This window comes from Squalius cephalus (genome assembly GCF_949319135.1).
Source record: "Squalius cephalus genome assembly, chromosome: 3".
In the NCBI taxonomy this organism is placed as follows: Eukaryota; Metazoa; Chordata; class Actinopteri; order Cypriniformes; family Leuciscidae; genus Squalius; species Squalius cephalus.
The window spans coordinates 29,896,828-29,918,937 of record NC_137124.1 but is presented as its reverse complement, the minus strand read 5'-3'; positions in this window follow the sequence as shown (position 1 = coordinate 29,918,937).

The following is a 22,110-nucleotide window of genomic DNA, read 5'->3' as shown; positions in this document are numbered from 1 at the left end:
CTCAAAGTTAAAGAGCCTTTTAAAAGATGTTTAAAATGTCAATATAGAATTCCATACCAAACTTGGTAACACTTTATAATAACTGCATGCTATTAATCATTAGTTAAGCATTAGTAAAAGTTAATTCATCATTTATAAAGCATTGATACACATTAATAAGCAGCTTATAAATACAGCTATAAATGCTTTATTCTTGATTTATAAGCATATAATGTGTTTAATAATTGTATTTTCATACTTCATTGATGATCAATTTATCATTTATTTATGAAGTATAGCATTATTTACAAACCAGTTATTTAGAAGTTGTCAGTGGTTCATAAGAAAGTGTAAGTAAATGATTAATAAACTATTTAAATGTACATTCATACATCTTATTGTAAAGACATAGTAATAGTTACTTAGTTGTTAATAAATGCTTTATTAACATGTGTTTCTATAGTAATTCGGGGTTAATTCAGGTAGTTATAAAGCATTTAGTAGTGGTCAGTAGGGGTGTAACAATATATCGTGTCACAATATGTCGCAATACAAAAATGCAACAATATGTATCGTGGATAGTGATAATATATATTGTGTATAGTTCACCCAAAATAAAAATTACTGTGTGAGAAAAAATTCAAGTTTACAGAGTTTCAGTGTTGAATATAATGTATAATAATGCAATGGGGGAATATTTGTGGGTCCTGATAATGCCAAATGTCTTATGTTACCAGTAAAAAGTTGCCTACATTATTTTAAATATATCTAGTCAGTGACAGAGTGCAAGCATATTCGTCTAAAATAATTTTAGCTTCAGAATCATGACAATTATTCAGGTGTCACTATTGTCCTGTGCATTGCGTTACAAGCCGAAGCCTATTAATTTGCACACAATTTAATCAAATTTAGCATTTTAATCAACAGTACATATTGTGTCATCCTTTTATCATATGTCTTCGAGTATCGCAATAATATTGTATCGTGAGTTCAGTATTGTTGTGATATGTATCGAAACGTGACATGATTGTATCGTTACACCCCTAGTGGTCAGTTAACTATTTTTGTGAGTTCATCTAAAGTGAGGACTATTTATGCCTTGTAAAGCATTTACAAAGGAGATTTAAAGGCTGTTAAATATTTTTATGTTCTGTATCACTGTGTTGTGTTTGTTTCCTTTTTCTGTTTAGAAGATCAGTGAGCCTTTAAATCTCCTTTGTAAATGCTTTACAAAGCATAAATAGTCCTTACTTTAGATGAGCTCAAATATAGTTAACTGACCTCTACTAAATGCTTTAAACTACTGAATTAACCATGAATAACAGTAGAAATACGTGTTAAAGGGGCATTCCACCCATTTGAACATTGTTTTTTTATTTAAAGTGGGTCATATATGTAGTCGAAATGTAAAATAAATTTTGAATTTGTGCCTTTGTGACCGAGGAAAGACAAAAAATAACTTCAGGACGCATTTGTATGAAAGACAACAACTCCCACAATGCACCACATTGCACAGCTCCGCAAGCCACTCCCACTAATCCAGAAAGCGCATATCTGCCTATAAGAGAAATCACTCTTCCGTCTACAAGGCTAGCTACCACCAGAGCTTGAAATTCATTTCACATTCACACAAAATGTCTAGTTAGTTGGCGAACTCATTAGTGCATTACTCCTCGTTTGTATTTCTTTCGAAAAGGTGAATTATTGCATGGTACCTGGATGTTCAGTCAGAACATATGCGGTGCGAAACTAGGATAGTTCTCAACACAAACGTCCGTGTTCTCGTCTGATTCAGAGATTTCGTCCAGGAGAAATTGTCATCGTTGAAATTCTTTGCTGCAGACGGACTCTATCTCTGTGTTCGTAGTTGCATCTTACAGTCTATGAGTTGCATAGTGAGATCACCGGCGCCACCAGCCGCCCTAACTCGAGCCAGTCCGGGCTCCTCGTCCGCGGCAGGCAGGTCTTCTGCCTCGGCTGCTCTTCGCTATAATGCGGCTTGTAAAGGTAGCCACAAACACCTGATTCAAGCATCAGACTTCCGAAATCCTCTTCTTCTATATCATATTGAGCACTCTCCTCCGCTATTGTCATAACTTTACATCTGTCTCCACAGCGCCTGTTAGCTTAGCTTCAAACAAGATGGAGGATATTGCTTTCAGTTTCAGAGAGTAAAGTCCCACCCACTATCTGTAATAGGTCTGTAGCGTGAGCAGGTCCCGCCCCCTGGGAAAGATGAGGAACGAGTGCTTGTAGTCTCAACAGAAATCCCCCCCTCTTACACTTCCTCCTACAATGACGCAAAATGACGATTTTTGCGTCATTGTAGGAGGAAGTGTAAGAGGTAAATAACAGATTTCTCCCGTCTCAGGGGAAAATGAGAGAGTGTTGCACGACCATTCAATAGTATGACTGGGTTTCTAACAATGCAAAGCTTAATGCAAATGGGTGGAGTGTCCCTTTAATAGAGAATTTAATTACACACTAAGTAGCCTAACTATTACTATATGTCTGAATAATAAGATGTATGAATGTACATTTAAATAATCATCTTATGAACCACTGACAACTCCTAAATAACTGGTTTGTAAATAATGCTATACTTCATTTAGAAATGATAAATTGATCATTAATAAAGTATGAAAATACAATTATTAAACACATTATAGATATGCTTATAAATCAAGAATAAAGCGTTTATAGCTATATTTATATTTTTTAAACTACTTATTAATGTGTATTAATGCTTTATAAATGATGAATTAACTGTTTACTAATGCTTAACTAATGATTAATAGCGTGCAGTTATCATAAAGTGTTACCAAAAACTGTATTGAGAACAGATCTTGGAGGGGGGAAATGATAGGTGATAGGTGACTCCACTTGTATATGGAAATTACGAGCTCGACCAATCACACTGAATAGTATAGTAAATCGCTCCCATTATAAACAATTTAATTAAACTCTGTTTTTTACACATTACACAGAGAAAAATGTCATGGTATAGCAATACCGTTAATAATACCAGACATTCTTCTTAGTAAAAAAAAAAAACTGTATAGTATAATAGCTCATTGTTGTATGTCCTTTTTTCTTCTAAACTGCTAACCTGAACTTCTAGTTATTAACTTGAATGCATATAAAGTCACTGTATCTTGTCCATGTCATTGTAACTTAGAGAAACACTTGTTTTGCTTTCAGTGTTACTGCAAACATAGTGTTATGTGGATGGCCCATCGCTGGCAGGGACACGCAGGGTGTCAGTGCAGGGTGATATGTGATTCTGATATGCCACTAGCACAGCCAAGAATGTCACAGTAAGAAACTCAAAGCTCCATCACAACTCTTTCTCTCAGTCTAGGGCTGGAGACCCATGGCTACAAATGACTTGTTTATTTCAATCTGCCCAGCATGACCATGAGCCTTTTAAGCAGAATATGATTAAACTGCAGTATGCAAGACAGAAGTTTATCAACTGAGCTTTCAAACATGTGTCATAGTCTGTGTACTGAACAATGATTTCTCCACTTTTAGAACATCTTTGCAAGACACACGAGATGCACTGAACAATAAATATAGTCTAACATTTGGCAGCAGTCAATGTTTTGATCCTGAATGTTTTGTAAAATTCCGTTGTTTGGCCAAAAGTCAAGCCTATGATTCTGCTTCAAATGAAGATGCATTAAACAGAGGCATCCCATTTATATATGAATTTGGATTTCTTCCAGACTACAGGCCCTTCCCGTAGCTTGATGCACCATTTTCCTTTAAGAGAAATGTGTTTTCACAGTTCACCAGGGAGAGTATTGAGCTGTTTACCCAGAGCAATATGATGCCATCATTAGTCGCCATGATCCATTTTGGCAAGTATTCTAATTGATTTTTCAATGCATCACTGAAATCATTGGGGGCCTCAGAACCCAGCAACTTTTCTCCTTGCAAAGACGACTTAACACCTCACAAGCATTCATATAACCTTAATACACATAACAGATGCATAATAAATGAGAGGGAATGTGTTTCTCTTTCACAAATAATGACAATACATATTTGTTTTGTGTTGTTGCTCTTGCCATCGGTTGGTTGTATTTGTGATAATGTACTTTAAACATGTCTGATTTGGCAACGTGTTCTCGTGAGAATTTCTATGTATTTTACGTAAAATGTGGCCACATGTACATTTACATGTACTTACATTGGCATAGACACTAAAATGCACAATACTGAAGGCATCTAAAAAGTAATAATTTATTTAGCAGTTTATTAATTTACTTGATATGATATTATAACATATTATTCTGTTCTGTGTGACTTCTGGTGCCAACTCGATTACACAATTAGATTACAAAGACTACACTTTCATTAATAAATACACTTGAATGAATAAAATTTCAGTAATCTGTATATTACTTATGTAATTATGTAACAATCCCGGTTCTGTGTCTTTTGTTTTGTTTTGACTTCTATGTTGAAATGTATTCTCTGTTCTCATTGTTTCTGTACTGGCATGTTTACGTGTTAGTTTCTATAGTTACCGTCATTAGTTACACCTGTCTTTAATTATTATTGATTTCTCTGTGTATTTAAGTTTGTTCTTTTCCGTTGTTCTTTGCTAGTCATTGTTTTGTGGTGGATTGTGTTCGTATTTTGGGTCAGGTGTTCCTAGATGTTCCTGTCTATTCATGTGGAGTCTTGCCATTAAAATCATGCTTGCAAGTGGATTCTCTGGCTGTCTCGTCTCTCAGCAAACGTTACAAATTACAATTTTTGTGGGATTATTCATATGGTATTGTCACTGTACATTTTCCTGCCTGTTTTGTTTCTTTTTATTGTTGAAAAGTGGTTAATGTTTAGGTTTTAGGATAGAGTTAAGGGATCTAAAATAATGTAACTATGTAGATATATTTGTGAGATATAGATTTGTAAATATATTATGTTTATGTAGCTGTGAATACATAATACTGCTTACATTTTAGATGCTGCCAGTACAAACAAAGGACATTCTTCTACCTCGAAATGTTATGCATGAATATGCATGTTTCAGCAATGAGACCAGACTGGATTTGGATACTGAAGGACAAGGTTTTTGTTTGTTGATTTTGTTAGTTTGTATTGAAAGTATTGAATTACACTAGATGATGAAGATGATTAAGATAAAAATAAAGACGAGCAAAAAGAACAAGTAGGTGTTTCATCCCTTTACTTTTACATGCATGCTGGAGCAATAATATTGCTTTATTCCAGAATTAGAGCACACGCACATATTTCCTCAAGGCACATAAAGTCAAGCAAATGCTCCCTTCCTCATCCAGCCCCAAGACATTACCAAGGACAAGAGAAGTGTGTGAGGTCACATGCTATCTGCAACCCCCAGGAGACTTATATATGTGGAGACTGCAGTCCATACATACTGAACCATTGCTACAACCGTGGGTAATTATTTTAGTTTGAAAGTATTACTATTATATGAATTTGTTGTCTCTGTAAAACAAACACTTTCAACATATACATATGCAGCTGTTCTTAATGATGCCTCTAATAATAAAACAATGGGCCATTTTCCCCACATAATTTAAGTTGCAGAATTAATAATTAGAATGGGGTCTAATTTGTTCAGTTACTGAATCCTCCTTCGTCAGGACAGCTGTTTCCTTCTGCATTTGTCAATTAAGCTGTTGCCATCGGCCTCAATCTGCTCTAATTAATTCTCTCCATATCAGAAATTTGCAAAACTTAATATCTGCCAAACATGTGATCATGTGACTTGTCCTAATTATTAGAACATTTACTCAGTAAACAAGAACATTAATATAGATTGTGCATCTTTAATTACACATTTCTGGACTTTACGAGACAAAAAATGGAGAAAATGAAGTCTAACCTCATCATTGCATTTTCATAATAAAATCATGAAACTATATTGCTCTCTGCTTTTTGTAGCACATTTTTGACAAGTACCTGAAATAACTGTATCACTGAACGCCAGTCCATGGGAACAGCTTCAAGGAAATTGCATTTGATAGATGCCTTCAATGGGACTTGGAATGACAGCTATGCATCTGCTTGTAGATAGACAAAAACAAAAAGACTTTGGGTATTCCCTTGGCTGCTGCCTCGTATGAAATTGAATTGAATTTGTCTTCAGACAGTGTCACACCCTGAATACTCACAATGGCTGATGTTGCAAGAGCTGATCTTAAGTTTACATGTGGGTGGGGAATGAAAATGTGAGGCTGCAAGCCATTCATTAATGAGATCCATGCCATTTTGTGACAGATTCAATATATTTGTTATACTACAATAAAATAAAGTGAAATACTGTTTACACCAGAGAGGTTGTATGTCCCAAAAGTTTAGCTTTATTTTCTGTATTACCAATCACCATAGACTGCAGACAATGCATTACATTATCTCATTCTGTTTTCCTTTCCCTCTCTCAGTCAATGTTGCTATGAAATCCAACTCCAGACATAAGCATCTGCCGCAGTGTCATTACTGAACTAAAGCTATGCACCAATTAACATACTATGAGAACATATAGTACATCTGGTTGTCTAGCAGATATCAGTAGGACTATGACAAATGTCAATATGTTGCAGGAAGGGCATTAAATTACTTTTAGTAAGTACATATATATTATGGCATGGCATGGCGAAAGAAAGGAAGGAAGGAAGGAAGGAAGGAAGGAAGGAAGGAAGGAAGGAAGGAAGGAAGGAAGGAAGGAAGAAAGAAAGAAAGAAAGAAAGAAAGAAAGAAAGAAAGAAAGAAAGAAAGAAAGAAAGAAAGAAAGAAAGAAAGAAAGAGAGGCTAGTCTTTGGCAAATTGAGTCAAATCAAATGACATTGCAGAGCTTAAGTCAATTATAAATAAATCAATGACCCTGAGTCAGGCTTCTGTGACAAGTTTTGGGATAGACAGGCCAAATCTTGTTTGACTAAAGGCGTGCATACACTGTGTGATGTCTGTGCTTATTTCAGCAAGGTTACCTCACACTGAACGAGTAGATCACATGCGATGTAAAGCCAAAGCTCGCGTTTTATATGCTTACACTATACGGTCCGATCATTGAGCTGCTACTTCACTGCTCACACTATACGTGTGAAATATGTGCGATAAAACCTTGTGCCGGGTTGCGCCAATAGACCATGATATCATGTATCCAGAGATATTGTCAAAACAAGCATCAGCTATCAATATCAATAGTATTTAGCATAACATAAAATCTCCAGTGTTGAAATCCTGGTGTTAATGACTCTTAGAGTAAAGAGTTAATTTTCTGTTGTTGAATTTCAAGTGATTTAAGCCTTGTTTATACTTTCGCCTGGCTCCGCAGCGCGAGTCTCCGCAGACTGCGCGCGCACCTCCCCAAACAGACAAGGCGTTTATACTTGACGCGCTCGCCGTTGTACTATTCTTTAAAAATATAGGGGGCGACTCGAGTAATTGTCCTCTAAACCATCAGGAATCAGCGGTGAGAAGAAGAAAGCTATACACACGTGACAATGTTTATTTTAGTACACCACCACCAATACCACACTACAAAAAGAATCGTGTAAAACCCAGTAAACCCTGAGATTATTACTAGTGACAATAAAACAAAATATATGAGAATGTGTATACAACATAGCTAAATTAACGATCTCGATCACCAACGCCCACAACCGCCCACACCGCAATGACGCCATTTTTGCCGCGTGCACCTTCGCGCTCGTGCGGACGTAGCTTAAACCTAGCTTAACACTGCTAGTGTAAACCGCAGCCTCTGGCTGGTGAAAATATGAAGAGTTAAATCTAAATAACACTGAGAGAGTGTAATTAGTTTCATCCGGGACATTTACGTGCTGGGCGCGACTTTTTTCACAGACGCCATTTTCTTTGACTCGCTATGCAAGGCATACGAGGAGGGAAGACGCAGATATTAAGTGTTTCATCGCATTTATATATGGATTTTATAACATCCTATTGTTTTATAACAATATTTATGTGCTGTGCACTGCTAAACCGCTCTCAAAGAGGCATTTTCGTTGACGCGCGATGTGGAGTAGACCAGGATGAGGTTGCTTTTTAACAGGGAAACGATGGAAGTAAGTGTTTTATCTAATTTACAATATGTATTTTATAACATATTGATTTATAGCGATATTTAAATGCTCTGCGCGCTTAAACGAGCCGAAATTTTTCTCAAAATTTTTCATCATCTTCGACTCAGTACAGAGCTAACGATGAGGAGGTTTGCTTGTACCGTTAACAGGGAAAACACAGAAAGTAAGTGTTTTTAACCTAATTTACAACATGTATTTCATGGCATTATATTGTTTTGTAATGATATTTATGTGATGTGCGCGCCTAAACCTTTATCACAGACTGGGCCCTACATCTTCTTTGACTCATGACTCAGTGCAGACACGGAATTTGCTTTTAACAGTGAAAACACCAAGTAAGTGTTTTAACTCATTTACAATACGTGTTTTATAATGTTATATTGTTTTATGACAATATTTTTGATGTGCAAATATCGTAAAGTATGTATTTATCCTCAAACTATTTTTTACTCTCATTTGACATCACACCTAGTGTATAAATGAAAAACAGAAGAACAACTCCACAAACTGCGGACCAACAATGTACGTGAAATTGTCACTTTATTTCCTTATTTGGAGGACCAATTTTCTTAGAATGGGTAAGTAATAATTTCAGATTAAATATTTATGCAAAATGTATTTATCATATTAACTTTTGGTTGAAGTTTGGATATGCTTTCATGTTTAAATGTATTGTTTTTGCTATTTGTGTTTGCTAGGATAATTTCTATGATGCACCAAGTGGCTAAGGGTACCAGGCTTGGTGTTGGTAAGATTTAACAGATAACATATGAGAGAATCATGGGCACAAACATAAAAAATAATCATAGCTTTGTTGCTATTTGGTATAACTAGATTTTCTGTGTTTCATAACACTCTTTTTTTTTTTTTTTTTTTAAACCAATTGTTTTCATGATTTGAAAGGTAGATGTTTTCTTGCTGTTTAGTTTTAGACTCAACTGATTGGGAAATCTCTGCCCATCACCTGCCCCCAACATCACAAAGCCACAAGAAGGGAACAAAGATTTTTCCGGCAGCTGACTATTTAGTGAGATTTCTTAAGGTGCGTGTCTTAATTTATTCTTAAAGGGTTAGTTCACAAATGGAAATTCTGTCATTAATTACTCACCCTCATGTTGTTCCAAGTAAGACTTTCTTTCATCTTCACAACACAAATGAAGATATTTTTTATGAAATCTGAGAGGTTCCTGTCCCTCCATTGACGGTCAACGCAACTACCACTTTCAAGCCCCAGAAAGGTATAAAGGTACACCTTTGGTTTATCCATTTTGCAACACGAACTGGAGGTAAGCAAAAGTAATTTGTAGCTAGTTTGATATCTACAGAACTTAAAGATCACTTCACAAACACTGCACGACAAACGACAAAGCTGAAAATCAGCCATACCCGAAAAAGAGTCGCACGAGTCAGAATTCGGCTCAAAATCGGACGAAAATCACACAGTGTATGCCCACCTTTACAGGCAAAGACTCCCAAGACTCTCACCTATATTTCAGTCTAGCACATTTTGAGTATTGCAAGAGAGAAATGAAGATGAGCAGGGAACTGCAACAAGCACTGTAAGTGAGAAAAACAGATATCCATGTTTAAGTTTCATTATTAAACCAATTATGGCTTGTTAAATTGTTATATTCAAGAGAAAGAACACATAGCATAATCCTACATTTATAGGGGTTTCAGTTAAATTATACTTTCAAAAGTGTTTGTGTGCTTAGTTTAATCCTTACACACAGCTAATTACTTAAGTACTATAATTACATGACAAATAAATTCAGTTCACCCACAATGAATTCAACTGGATTAATTGGTCCCACCGCAAGTTCTTTGTAACATCCATGAAATTGCCAAATGGCTGGTCCTTCCAAAGAAAGTTTTTTTTTTTTTTTTTTTTTTTTTTTTCGTTTTAGAACATAATTGCATTACTCCATGTGATACCAATTATCACTGGAATCAAGAGATATCAGATATCAGCTTCCCATGTCTCCCTAAGCCAAACAAAAATTTAATAGACGTGTTTCTTTAAAGTCATCCCCATCATTAAAATTAATTTAAACCCTTGGTTGAGTGGGAACAGCCCAGAGCAACTTACCAGCTGCCTTAAAACATCCCTGACCATATCTGTGTACCCTAGTGGCTAGTTTGGATATTGATGTGAAACTGCCTGCCAGCTTGCCTCATCTCTGGCCACTTGCCAGCAACAGGAAAGAAATAATTATACTAAAGGCCTAACCCTCAATGACTAAGATGCTGCCATTCAAGTAGATGGATGAACCCATTTTCAGGCTTGTTTGTTGAACTACATATAGATAACAAAAAAAAAACAAACAAAAAAAAACACTATGATCTATCATAATCCTCTGAAACACCACATGTATTTTCCAATGCAAACATTTATGTTTACATCTGTTTGAAAAGCACAAGTATATTATATTATATTATATTATATTATATTATATTATATTATATTATATTATATTATCACTTGCACACCAAAATCTGAAATGATATGCCTCCAATTATCCTTTGAGGGTGGTTTGATTGGCTGCATCTGGTTTTCCAAAACAACTCCTACACTGCACACAAGACATACAACCAGTGTGTTTCTTCTGCTTTGTCTACAGCAGAATTAGATATAATAAGTTGGAACAAAGCAAGCACTGGTCTATGTATTCATCTTATAATTTTCTTCTCTTTTTCTTTCTTTCTGTAGGATTCCTGCTGTTTTTTGGGAGCTGCTCTAAATTTTGAAGGGGGGGATGGGGCTGTTAGCGTATCACAGTCACAACTGAAGCTTTGCACCATTTTTCAAGTCATCTGAGCCACTTCGCCTCAGTTTGCCTCTTCTCCCAGTCTCTCCCAACCTGCCATACACATACTCAACCTCCCACAGTGTAATCACATTCAGAACCCAAAAGGCACAGACCAAGTCAGTACTGAAAAACTGTGCAAAAACTTCAAGCGGCTGTTGTTTGAGATTGACTAGTTCTCTGAAAATATTGCCCTCTAGAATTCACTCTGTTCAGAATGCTGGTGCTGTCAGTCGATCGAGATGGGCAACGGAGCACGTGTGAGATCAGGCGGTTGTTTCAGTGGACTTATATCTTCGACCTTCCATCATTTCCCAGCACATTTGACCACAACTTGTCCTGCAAAGTGCCCATGTTTGCCATTACCGGGATGCTATTTTAAATGTTATAAAAACCAGTTTGGGGACGAAGGCTGGCGTAGGGTTACAACTAGGAGCTCCGCGATCAATCTCGGGCCTTTTTCCTCTCTCGCTCCATCTCTCCCTCAGGTTGTTGAAACACACATAAAAACCGCATATTAGGTAACATAGACCCATTTAGAAAGCAATTTAAAGCACTCCGCAACCGTCGCTGCTGGTGAAGAAGTCTAGCCTCTTAATTATCCTGTATCAGTGTTACAGAAAATGCTTCCAAATATTACTCTTTGTTTTCCTGCTGTCAGCCTCCAGCTTATGTAGCAGTCTTTTAAGTATCTCCTTGTGTTAGACTAAGGTTTCCAACATGAAGAGAAAAAGCAGAAGGTCTCATTGTTTGCCCTATGCCACAAATTGCATTTTACAGGCATTTAAATATTTGTGAAGAATTTCAGATAAATCCAAAGCATGCACAGATAAAACCTCTTCAGTGGATATTAGTGTGATTGCGCTTACAAGCACAGACCAGTGAACTAATGCACTTATCTATTCCATGCATTCCATGCCGATGGTCCTCATTCCCATAGGCTGATCATTTCCATGTGTCATTCCCCACTCAAAACGCTTCCCTAAACACCAAGGAGAAATTCTGAAAACCAGACAATCTAGCAGCCACTTACCAAGGAGGAACATTTTCAATCTGCTTAACTCCTACCACTGAATTTAATTTTAATTAAACAGTTAATGAGCCATGGGATTAATGCCAATGGCTTTTTAAAGCAAACATCTATAAATCATTAAGGCCTCATTTGGAAGGAGAAAAGGAAATGTGCCTGTGGCAGACTGGGATCCTCTCCCCTCTCTAGGGCCTAGTGAACCCAAGCCCACGCGTCCACAGTGCGACATCATACAGGCAGGGCTATTGAGTAGCCCATGTTTAGTACGCTGTACAGGCATCTCTCTTTTCCTCCATTTCACTCACACAGCAAGAGCTAAAAAGAGCCACAGATGGGACTCAAGCACAACAAACCTTTCTCCCTGACATTGCCTCCACATACTAAAGGTCAGCAGCGGGGGAACGGCATGATGATGGGGGTCCTATATGGGGCAGAGTTAGTATGACCAAATGAGCTTCCTTCCACACTGCTGGAGCCCTCTATTACAGGCCTGGACACTGCTGAATGAAAGGAAAGGAAATGAACACATGGTCAGAGCTTTTTCTGAAAATATAGCAGTACTTAAGTTTTGCATCATGTTGCTTCCTATGACAACTAAAATAAAATGTTGCTGTAAACATCAAAAATGTGCAAGCTCCATCACAAGCCTTTTTATTCTTTCTACAATAAATTACACAAATGAAAGGATCCATTTATGAGAAATAGATCAGCTTTTACTAAAACGGACATTAAGCCATTTGAATCATAAACAGATAAACTTAAATATTTTTGTACATTTTAATGAAAATCTGGCTAATGTGATTTTTTTTTTTTTTTTTTTTTAAATATCAACTTCAAATCGCCCACACATCATATCGCCTCTAAAGGAATGCAATCAACATCTTAACGCTATGTCCGATGGGGCTCTCATTTGTAACAATTAGTGCTCAGTCACATGCATGCTTCATGGCTTAAATCCAATTTAAAGCATCAATGTCTTAATAAGTCAGCTTCTAATCATAACTGCTGGCACAGCATCCAATCCCGTAATGACCCATAAATTCTGCTTCATGACTCCATTGATCATCACCCTCAGACGAGATGAGCCAGTTAATATTATCATGATGTACTTTCATCTTAAGTATTCATTCATGATTACACTGCACATGTATCAGCATCACTGGTTACTCACTAGCTTGTGGCTTTAACTAGCAAACACACACACACACACACACACACGCACACACACACACACACACACACACACACACACACACACACACACACACACACACACAGACAGTCACTCAAAATGATTGGTTTTAGACCTACAGCTATTCTTACTCATGTTTGAGCTATTATTTAAACAACAATATTCATATTTGTGTAGTTCATCATATATTGTATAATATATGGGCCAGAGAAGAAAAATCATGTTGCATAATGCAAACTCAGTTAAACAGCATATTTCACATTGCATTTTAACGAAAGGTAAGATAATGAAAAACTTTAAACAAAATGTTTTAAATGTTTTAATCAAAATGTTGTCCAGCAGTGTTGCTTCAAAGAAAATATCTGCCAAATGAATTTTAATGGAGAAATTCAGAGATTCCAAAAAATAAGAGGATTGTCAATGACAAACCAAATCAGGAACATGATGACAAATGTTTAATTTTTTTTTTACAACAGAGAGAGGAGGGCATTACCCAGAGACATCACCAAAGCTCTTCCAGCTCATTGACGTAGCCTAAATTAAAGGAAATTTAGCCTCGAGGTATGCAGTCTTACTTTTGAGTCTTAAATTGGGCTGCTTAGTCTTTATGCAACTGATTTTAAAAGGCCAGTCTTATTAAGTTTTAAACAACTAACATGCAAAACTAATCTAAAACAGTTTTATGCAATGGGCCCGATTTCATTTTGGAATTGTGCTTTTTTTTTTTTTTTTTTTTTTTTTTGTGAACTCCTTTGATTTATTATAACTCTAAGTCTGAGTGTTCATTGGATTTCATGCTGCTAAATTTGGATACCAAGTACCTGACAGCTCACACAAATGCACCACATGCACACAGAGAAACAAACATAATACCCCCACACCAGCCAGACTGTGTGATGGAGGCTCCTTACTGCTTCCAAGTGTTTTTGTCAGTTATTGTAAATTTTGCTCACAAAAAAAAATTAGAGTACAGAAAAGAAAATCAATTTCAAACTTTTCAATTTGACAGATTTAATGACTGTAGACCCCCCACCACCCACCTGTGGGTAATATATTTTGTGATTTTTACACAGAGAGCTATTGTATTATAAAAAGAATTGAATTCCCAGTCTCCAGTGGCCTGTGCTAAATTTACCTTAAACTAAATCACCAAAGCCTACTGGTGCTTGACAGTGAAGGCAGGTGCACAGCCTCCTCTCGGCTATTGCCAGAGAAGGCAAGCCACTCTCTTTTTTTACATGCCTTTTATATGTATTATCAATTTAACCTTTTTTCTTTTGATTTTCTAAAAGTCAAACAACATGACACTGGGAACTATTTTACATATACACACTGTATCTAGATGTCACATTCCCTTGAATGTTTCATTCCTCAGAATTCAGAGCCCTCCTCATTTTCCCCCGCCAATTCCTTTTGATCTCTTCTCTTTTGGGTTGACAGTCCATAGCAACTTTTGCCAGTTCTAGTGATTTTCAGAGGACAGGCTGATTCTTCCAGCTTGCCATCAAGAAAATGAAGTTGACTTTGACTGAAAACAGCATCAATGGCCCTGGCTTTTTTCCTGATAAAAGTGGTGTCTAGTGAAGTGTTAACAGTCCTGACACTGCTAGTTTTATGTGTGTCTTGGCATGTCTTCCTGTGAGTCAAACCCCTGACGCATATTTTGTGATAAATAAATAAAGCCAGTGGAGAGGAACAAATACATACTCCAAATAGAAGCTGACAGCTCACAAGCTAGTGGATGGAGCCCTCTCTCTTTTCTGCTGACTAGTACAGGCAGATGAGAGCAGCACAGAGAGTCTTGAATGAGATTTCTAGGGCCCTCTGTCCCACTCATAAGACCAAGACAGGCCCCAGGAGACCACAGAGCTACTATTAAGTGGCCTTCGACATGACAACAAGCCATTCATGTAGAGATGAGCACACCTTCTGGGGAAGGTGAAGGGTTTAAGAGCAGAGATGGATGTTTTAAATAATAATGACTCACTTTTAGGGTTTATCGCTCCATTTTTCCTCTTTTCCCATTCCTCGAGGGAGGGCATTCGTTAAGCATGATGATTGATAATCTAATGTCGCCAGTGCACTTGTTCACCTTTGGTCTTGTATGCAGTAGGACTAATTGCAAAACTGTCATACAGATCTTGTGCCTAAACTCACCATTTTTACAGTCCTGTCAAAAAGTGAGAAGCACTGCATTACACGGACGATTAGCCATAATTCCCCAGCTGAAAGAGGAGACCTCAGGCAGACTCCATAATCTACACTCAACACCCCCCCCACACACACCTCCATTGCAAAGCACCCAGCTTTGTCATAAAATGACATTACAATATGCCTTTTCTGACTTGAACCGGTGTCTTGAGACTGCCTGGTAATGGCCTTGTAAATCACACATCAACTTTTACACTTCCTCATCCGATAAACAGCCTCCCAGATGATTCTGGTGGAGCAATATCCAGCAAAATCAGAAGCTGGAACACTGGTCTACTAGACGTTCAAGATTCTAATGTGCTTTATTCAACAACTTCACTGAGTTAAAAGTGTTCCTGTAGCTCAAACTGTAGAGAGCATATTGTGATAGCAAGACCAAGGTCATTGCATTATTTTAAAATGCAATTTATTCATGTGATGACAAAGCTGAATATTCAGCAGTCATTACTCCAGTCTATAGTGTCACATGATCATTTAGTAATATACTATGCTGATTTGCTGCACAAGAAACATTTATTCTTATTATCAATGTCAAAAACAGTTGTGCTGCTCAATAAAAATACATTTTTAAAAAATCTGAATTATTTGATGAAAAGAACTTTACCGTCCCTTTTGATCAATTCATAATGCTTCTTTAAAAAAATCTGTATATATCCATCCTTGAGCAGATGTATGGAATAAAACATTATGGATTATACAATTATGGATTTTTTTGAATTTATTAGAATTTTTAGGATTAGTTTAGTATTTTGAAAGCTATCAATCTATATATATATATATATATATATATATATATATATATATATATATATATATATATATATACTCTTTACCCTACATTTAGTAAAAATGTAAGGTAAATTGCAGCAAACAGAGAGTGGTTACAACAATTTGAGATAAGTGGATTTATTTTAGGCATTTAACCATGATTAAATGGTTCTTTTAACAGGTTTAGGAAATGTACACTTTATTTTTCAATAATGTGCTCAACAGCACAACACAGTTTGGGGTAGAAGATCCTGATTTTCAAACGATGTTATGGTCAAGTTTTTAAACTATTCACATTCCTCCGTTTGAAAAACGAGACAAAAAAAATAGTATTCTGTATTTTGACAGCAGCTGGGGGATTTGAAACCTCTTTTGAAACAGTCCAGCTCTTCTAAAATATTCTCCATGACATTTATGCATTTTATTAGGATGACAAAAGCACGGCAGTTGTGGAATAGAAGGACAACGCGAACCTTTGTAAATCCAGTGTTCTTACAAGTCCTGTTTGCGGCCTTGAGATTCTGAACAATGACGTCTCCTGTTTCACTCCAAGTGCTTGCCATCTGTAACAGTGGTGGATGTTATTCGTAATTATGCTGAGTGCGTCTCTCTGAAGCCACATGTGCTCTGACTGTTCCAGTCCTCCTCCGGACGACATTGAATGAATGTGTCCTCATCTGTGATGTTGACACGATTAACTTTCACCCACTGCATGTACTGTGTCACCACAGTCTTTAATCATCCCTCTGTCCCCATGCCCTCAACCACACCTCCTCTCCTCCCCTCCAGCACATCAGCTCTTCAGAGGGCATGCCCTTAAATATTGGCTACCTTTAGATCGGGACGGCAGAGAAACCGCCAATTACCCATATTCATTGTCCCAACAACAAATTGACCATTATTTATGTGCTGCTCTTTTCATTGTTCCAGCAAGACAGCTTTTACAGGGAAGAACAAATCTAAAGTGAAAGCTTAAAGCACTTGAAATGGTGCTCCCTCTCACCCAATTTTACCTTCAGTCTTTCTTTCTTTTTACACCCTCCTCCCTTTTTCCTTTGCTCATTTTTTTTTTTCCATAGGTGTGCTGTGGAACGCTTCTCTACTTGCCCGCTTATTGTGCTAAAGTAATTACTCCAGAGAAGAAGCTCATGAAGTGGAGAATTTCAAATGATTTCTCCATATTCATGGAGAGTGAAGCATGGAATATAGAAAACGATAAATTAGAAATGTATTTACAGAGAACCTGATGAGGAAGGTTAAAACGATTAGGCCCAATGGCTTTGCCAAGGAGTCTAAGGCAGACTCCACATGAGCTCTCTTCCTCTGATTGGTGCCCCCTGCTGAAAACGGTAATAATGCGGTTCTCTCCTCACAGTACTGAGCATCAGCAGGATATTTACTCCATGCAGGCTTCTCAGGTTATTGAGAGGGTATTTTGGCACAGCAATGTCCTATCTTGCATTTGGAAAAGGTCTCTCTACTGGATGGTTGGATGATTGCTTTCCTCCAATTAACCCCTTCTTTTTATACATAAATTTCATTCATAAAGTCCAGTAAGCTTTATTAAAAATAGTCCAAACCTGTGAATAAATTAAATGTAATTCAAATTATTTGTGTTTGCCTATTGTATTAAAAAGCCTAGAGGCTATTGGTCTAGTGTTAACTGCATTGATGTGTTATTATTATTTGAATTTCAGCAAGCAATATTAAGCGAGCATTAAACATGTGCATACACACATATCCCATCCTCCAACTTAATTATATCTTTATCCCATCCCCCAACTTAATTTCATCACATTTATATCTCCCCCACACATGCATACACTTTAAAAAATGTCTAGAAAGAAAGAAATGAAACAAGGAATTTTATTCATGCAGATGTAAAATATATTAAATCTGTCAATCAAGAATGAAGATACATTAAAAGTGTATAGTATATTTGGACAAAAGTTTGCTTCCTGTGGTTTGATCCAAAGGCCCCTGCATACAAGTTCATCTAATTTTACTCATCCTCTCTTGATGTTTTTTACCATCATAATCCATATCCGATCTACAGGTGCTTTTTTTTTTAAATAATAAAATATATATCATATGAAAAAAAAAAAAAAAAAAAAAAAAGCTTATTTATCTGTGCTCCGAACTATATAATCAGATATGTCAGTCAGGGGTTAGTTTCCCCTACATTGATGTAACTCACTGCTTAAGTACAGTACCATAATACGATGCATTGCTGAAGAAATTTGTCTTTAAACTATGTTGGGTAATGATGTCTTTTTTTTTCTTTTTTTTTTTTTTTGCTGTACATGTGACATGGCATCTGAGGACTAATTCTCATTTTCTCAGTTATTTATATTTATTTCCATTTCCATTTCAATCATAGGCTCCTTCTTACGTACTAGAGCAGTGGTTCTCAATTCCAGTCCTCGTGACCCACTGCTCAGCACATTTTGTATGTCTCTCTTATCTGACACACTCATTTCAGTTCATGGAGTCTCTCTTAACGAGCTGATGATCTGATTCAGGTGTGTTAAATAAGGGAGACATACAAAATGTGCAGAGCAGTGGGTCACGTGGACTGGAATTGAGAACCACTGTACTAGAGCACTTATGCACATGCACACTCTTCAGAAAATGGGCTTTAGATCTCTTGACAAACTAAAAGGTATAAATTAAATTTATATTCAAAATAAAAGATATAGATTGTACTGAATGTCAGCTTACTTATGTTGGTCCACATGCCGTGCAAACAAGAAATGTCTCAGGTTACGCATCTAACCATGGTTCCCTTTCAGTCTGTCACATTTGACATTACGTAAGAACGGTACATAGAACGGTAACTGACGAATTGGGATCACGCCAGGAAGACCAATCATCTTCAAATGTAACTAAACGAGCCAATGGACATTGGTGTGCGAGATTTGCAGCGTGGATATAAATACAGAAGCGCGTGCAATCGCACTTCAGCATTTCCCCTTGGAGCCGAGCCTGTGTGTTCCTGCAAAGAAGCTGCAATCTCTGTTTGAGTGTGCTACGGTAGAAGCTCTGTTCCAGTGTTGTTGTGACGGTGCTACAGAGGTGTACTTGGTAAACTGTCTTTCGAAGTCAAGGATGGTTGGACTCCTCTCGCTTTAGAAAGTCATTCTGCTGAGTCCTCCGCTCACCTGAGCTCCAGTAGGCATTGACATCACGTGTTCAAGAAGGGCTCTTCATCACTTAAAGAGCAATTCCTAAAAGAGTTAACACGGGTGTGATATTGAGTCTTTTTCAAGATGACATTCCACCCTTGTGTTTCTGGATGCAGTCGGTACCTGGCTCCGTCTGACAGTCATGATCGGTGCCTCATGTGTCTGGACATCAAACACGCTGAGACGGCTTTTGTGGATGAGTCATGCACCCATTGCGGGAATATGACCAGCACAGTGTTGCGGTCAAGACGCAATTACCTCAAATGAGGTGGAGTCCTCTCTGGTGGGTTTGAGTCCTCCGGGGATGAAGACCCGGCTGTGTTGTCCCCTTCGGAGAGTGTAGCGTTAGTCGAGTCAGACCCAAAGCTGATGCCCATGCTTTCCCGGGCAGCTGATAGCGTCAGAATCTAGTGGAGGCCTCCACTGTGTCCCAAACCTTCAAGGCTGGATGATTGGTTTCTTGGGCGGCCCGCACTGACCATCAGCGTACCACCCCAGTGCCTTTCTTCCCGGAGGTGCATGAAGAGGTTTCCAGGTCATGGAAGGCACCTTTTTCTGCCCAAAACCCAGCTGGTTCCTCTTCCACCCTCATTACCCTTGATGGCAGGGCGGCCAAGGGGTACATGGAGATCCCCCTGAAGGAGCACGCTGTCGCGATGCAACTGTGTCCGCAGAGCACTGGCGCCTGGTGTCTTATGTTGCAACTCGCCCGCCATCTCCTCCTATGGAGTCAGGAGTATCTGAGTTTGCTTCAAGCCGTTCATAGTCCGGGAAGGCTCAATCGTGTTCTCACGACAGCCGGCGCTTCCGGGGGAATGATGACTCCATCCCCAGGCAGACCAGCCCGTTTCTTTCCCTTGGTAGAGCTCACTCTACTGTCTCTGCCAGTATTTATCTCCACCCTCAATCAGGTTGGATCTACCCCAGAGACCTTCCATATGTAGCACTGCCCTAATGGCCAGTCCATATTTGTAATTTTTCAAGTCATATTTGCCTCAGTAGCATTTCTCTCCGCTTGGAAAAGGCACGCTTTCCCAGTGTTATCTAGTAGTCTCACTGAGTTGGTCAGAAGGAACAGCAGTGATCAACCTTCTCTGCATAAAGCCCTATTCCATCTTCCGCCCCAGCAGGTGCGGGAGTGTCAGGTGTCTTACGCAGAGTGCTGGAAGGCTCATCTACACCAATGTCATAAAATAGTGCTAGAGATGGGTCTACTGGAGCTTCAGCCTTGGACAGTTAACAAGCCAGCCTCACAGGGGGGCCGACCACTTGATGTCACTGCCTACTGGAGCTCTGGTGAGAGGAGGCCTCACCAGAAGGACTCTCTATAGCGAGAAGAGACCAACCACGCTCAACTTTAAAGACAAGACAAGACAGTTACCAAGGTGGCCTCACAGAGGGCCGAACACTTGGTGTTAGAGTCTGACTGGAGCTCAGGTAAGCAAAGGCCTCAGCAGAACGACTCTCCAAAGCGGGAGGAGGCCAGCAAAACTCAACCTCAAGGACAGTTTATCAAGGTGGCCCCACAGAGGGCCAAACATGTGATGTCACTGCCTACTGGAGCTCAGGTGAGCGGAGGACTCAGCAGAACGACTTTCTAAAGCAAAATGAGTCCAACCATCCTCGACTTCGAAAGACAGTTAACCCAGACGGCTTCACAGAGGGCCAAACATTTGATGTCACTGTCTAACTGGAGCTCAGGTGAGTGTAGGCCTCAGCAGAAAGACTCTCCAAAGAGAGAGGAGGTCAAACAAACTCAACATCAAGGACAGTTTACCAAGGCTGCCTCACAGAGGGCTGAACACTTGATGTCACTGTCTAACTTGAGCCTAGATGAGCAAAGGCCTCAGCAGAATGACACTCTACAGCGAGAGGAGGCCAGCCACACTCAATTTCAAAGACAGTTTATCAAGGTGGAAGTATAGGAGGAGGAAGGGAGATGTTTTTTCCCTTTAGTGTGGGACAGATCTCTGCCACTCGAACGCTTTACTTCAATAGCCTCCCTCAAATCCTTCCTAGCATTCCTCTGGTCCCGCCTCTTTTCAGACTCTGCCTCTGGGACTGTGTGTGGTTCAAAGACTCAGGCGGCCCCAGGGATCCCCAAAGTTTGAGGCGTAGACCTGGAACTGCACGGTATTCTTTTTTTATATGCTGCAGACTTATATGCCCACTTCTATTTTTTTTATGCCCACTTCTCTTTGAACCTATCGACCACCTCAACGGATGTGCCGAACAGCTCAGAGGGCAAGACTGGCACATCAAGAAGAAGGTGTTTCTCGTCCTCCCCGATGTCAGCAGGTTAATCCACAGATGCCTCTCCATGGCCAGAGAGTGAGATCTGTGGTATGACGCAGCTCAGTCACCGCTTCATGGGAAAGACCCTGGCCGTTATGTAGGTCTTTCAGCAGGTCGGCCTGTTAGTCCTGCAACATTTCCCGGTCACGAACATATCCCCAATGGGAGGCACTGATGCATATCCATTCGCGTAATTCACATGGTGAAAGAGACAAAGAGAGACGAAAATGGTTTCTTCCAGGACCTCAACGTGGAGGTCCGGCAGAAACGGAAGACTCACTGGAACTGGGCAGCTATGGCCAGCTAAGAAACGCTTGTCAAGTCTACCGCGAGCTAACTGTGGCTTCTCGTGCTTCCAGGGAAGATCTCTGCTGGCAGGCTGAGAGGGCTCCATTGATATGTCTTTACCCTCAGCAACCACATCTTGCTTTTCCTGGCTCGAAGCCAGAAGATCACTATCCGCTGGATCGGATGATTCAAGACACAGAACGTCCTAATCAAGTGGAACGCTAGCATCGGCTGCAGAAGACAGAGAAATAGA